The following is a 3,561-nucleotide window of genomic DNA, read 5'->3' as shown; positions in this document are numbered from 1 at the left end:
TGTAATCACAGCTACTGAGGAGGCTGAGGCAGGAGAATTGCTTAAACCCGGGAGGCAGAAATTGCAGTGAGCAGAGATCACACCACTGCACTCTAGCCCGGGTGACAGAGTGAGACTCTGTTTCAAAAAAAAAAAAAAGCCAAATTTATCTCCTCACCAAAATTTTAAAAATTTACTTGTGTGCACTTGTCACAAATACATAAAGCAAAGTACACCTATCTCATGCATTTTATGTATATTCTTATTTCATAAAACCTTTGAAGTGGTTGGTATATAGGTAATGAATGTTTACCTTGGATCTCAAATGCACTTTATGAAGACTGTTAAAATGTTTAATCTATAGAAGATCCAGAACTTTGTAGGGACTTGGAGACCAGAGTTTTCTAGTCCACAAAGTCAAAAAGCCTAGCAAACATACACCAAGAGAAACCATCTATAAGAAGCCAGGTAGAGGACAAGCGCAGTGGCTCACATCTGTAATCCCAGCACTTTGGGAGGCAGAGGTGGGCAGACCACTTGAGGTCAGGAGTTCCAGACCAGCCCAGTCAACACTGTGAAATCCCGTCTCTACTAAATATACAAAAGTTAGCCGGACGTGGCGGCACACGCCTGTAGTCCCAGCTATTTGGGAGGCTGAGGCAAGAGAATCACTTGAACCCGAGAGGCAGAGGTTGCAGTGAGCCAAGATTGCACCACTGCACTCCAGCCTGGGTGACAAAGCACGTCCCCGTCTCAAAAAAAAAAAAAAAAAAAGCCATACAGAAATCCTGCGTATCCAGGTTTCCTGGGGTCTTCAAAGTGAAGGCACTCACTGGTCCTCTGTTGTTGTATAAGAAAGAATGTGGCCGGGCGCGGTGGCTCAAGCCTGTAATCCCAGCACTTTGGGAGGCCGAGACAGGCGGATCACGAGGTCAGGAGATCGAGACCATCCTGGCTAACACAGTGAAACCCCGTCTCTACTAAAAAAAATACGAAAAAAAACTAGCCGGGCGAGGTGGCGGGCGTCTGTAGTCCCAGCTACTTGGGAGGCTGAGGCAGGAGAATGGCGTAAACCCGGAAGGCGGAGCTTGCAGTGAGCTGAGATCCGGCCACTGCACTCCAGTCTGGGCGGGCAACAGAGCCAGACTCCATCTCAACAAAAAAAAAAAAAAAAAAAAAAAAGAAAGAATGTGGGCTGGGCACAGTGGCTCACACCTGTAATCCCAGCATTTTGGGAGGCCGAGGTGGGCAGATTACGAGGTCAGGAGATCGAGACCATCCTGGCTAATACAGTGAAACCCCGTCTCTACTAAAAATACAAAAAATTAGCCAGCCATAGTGGTGGGCACCTGTAGTCCCAGCTACTTGGGAGGCTGAGGCAGGAGAATGGCGTGAACCCGGGAGACAGAGCTAGCAGTGAGCCAAGATTGTGCCACTGCACTCCAGTCTGGACAACAGAGTGACACTCCATCTCAAAAAAAAAAAAAAAAAGAAGGAATGTGGACATTTTACTGAAATTTTAAGAGCCACCTATTTTTCTCCCTGTTTACAAAATATGCCAGCTGGGCATGGTGACTCATGCCTGTGATCCCAGCACTCTGGGAGCCAGAGATGGGAAGATCACTTGAAGTCAGGAGTTTGAGACCAGCCTGGGCAACATGGCAAAATTGTTGCCCAGTTTTGCAACAATTTTGCAAAATTGTTTTATTTTAGTCTCCACTAAAAATACAAAAATTAGTCATGGCACATGCCTGTAATCCCAAATACTGGGGAGGCTGAGGCACGAGAATCACTTGAACCTGGGAGGCAGAAGTTACAGCAAGCCAAGATCCTGCCACTGCACTCCAGCCTGGTGGATATAGCAAGATCCTGTCTCAAAAAACAAAATATGTCTATTGCCATGAAGGAGCGTTTCGTTCTGGCCCTCTGCAACTACTTGAGCCCAGAATTTAGAGACCAGCCTGGACAATATAGTAAGAGCTACAAAAATTAAAAATGAAGCAGGCATGGTGGCGCACACCTGTAGTCCTAGCCACTCGGGAGGCTGAGTGGGGAGAACCGCTTGAGCCCGGGAGTTCGAGGTTACCATGAGCTATGATCATGCCACTGCACTCAAGCTCTGGGCAACCGTGAAAGAGTGAGACTCTTTTAAAAAACGAAAAAAAATAGGTGGCCTCTGGTGGGCCTCCAGCCAGTTAGACCACTTGACCAGGATGCGTGCAGCTCAGCCAGCCACAGAACTGGAATTTTTTCAGGAGCAGGGGGAGCATGGAGTTTGGACTTTGCTGAGCAACTGAAGTGAGCGCAGAGCTTGCTCGCTTAGGAAAGAGCCCCATGGATGGCAAACAAGGGGGCATGGATGGGAGCAAGCCCACGGGGCCAAGAGACTGGGAGCAAGCCCACAGGGCCAAGAGACTCTCCTGACACCAGGCTTCTTTCAAACCCACTGTGTCTGATTGGTCTCCTATGCCTGAAACTGCAATCTACAGACATCAGCTGTCTCTGAGGACCCTCATCACCCAGGGGTGGCTTGTGAACATCATCACGGCAGATCATGTTTCCCTACTCCATGAAGCCTGTCTCAGAGGTCATCCCTCTTGTGTAAAGATTTTATTAAAGCATGGAGCTCAGGTGATTGGTGTGACAACAAACTGGCACATTCCACTGTTTAATGTTTGTGTTAGCCACAGCTGGGATTGTGTGAATTTGCTTCTGCAGCATGGAGCCAGCATTCAACCTGAGAGCGATCTGGCATCCCCCATCCATGAAGCTTCTAGGAGAGGCCACGTGGAGTGTGTTGACTCTCTTATAGCTTATGGGGGCAACATTGACCATAAAATCAGCCACCTGGGCACTCCACTCTATTTGGCTTGTGAAAACCAGCAGATAGCCTGTGTAAAGAAGCTTCTAGAGTCAGGAGCAGACATGAACCAAGGGAGAGGTCAGGATTCTCCACTTCATGCAGTGGCCAGGACAGCCAGTGAAGAGCTGGTTTGCCTGCTCCTGGATTTTGGAGCAGACACCCAGGCCAAGAATGCTGAAGGCAAATATCCTGTGGAGCTGGTGCCTCCAGAGAGCCCTTTGGTCCAGCTCTTCTTGGAGAGGGAAGTCCCTCTTCTTTGATGCAGTTATGCTGCCTTAGAATTCAGAAGTGCTTTGGAATCCAGCAGCATCATAAGATAACCAAACTGGTCCTCCCAGAGGTTCTGAAATGGTTTCTCCTACATCTTTAAATGCATCAATGGAATGGATTCACAAACAACATGAAAACATTATTGAGTGTGGTAGCCACTAGAATTTTAAAATCAAGTTGGGTTTATAGTGTTTGATTAGTTTTTTCGATTAGATTTGTATTTGTTATAAACTTGTTTATAGAGTTTGACTAATTTTTTTATTAGATTTGTATTTGTTAAACTATGAAGCCAGAGTTTAAACACACTGCATGCGTTTGTTTTTTTTTTTTTTTTTTTTTTTGAGACGGAGTCTCCCTCTGTCGCCCAGGCTGGAGTGCAGTGGCCGGATCTCAGCTCACTGCAAGCTCCACCTCCCGGGTTTACGCCGTTCTCCTCCCTCAGCCTCCCC

General features: G+C 47.3%; 1 pseudogene; it reads left to right on the top strand.

The window, feature by feature from the left end:
• Positions 1–2,307: 2,307 nt before the first annotated feature.
• On the top strand, positions 2,308–3,212 carry LOC111548297 (annotated as a pseudogene).
• Positions 3,213–3,561: the final 349 nt, after the last annotated feature.

Source organism: Piliocolobus tephrosceles, chromosome 6 (assembly GCF_002776525.5).
Source record: "Piliocolobus tephrosceles isolate RC106 chromosome 6, ASM277652v3, whole genome shotgun sequence".
Classification (NCBI taxonomy): domain Eukaryota; kingdom Metazoa; phylum Chordata; class Mammalia; order Primates; family Cercopithecidae; genus Piliocolobus; species Piliocolobus tephrosceles.
The sequence above is the reverse complement of the archived record's forward strand: the minus strand, read 5'-3'. Positions and strand labels throughout refer to the sequence as shown.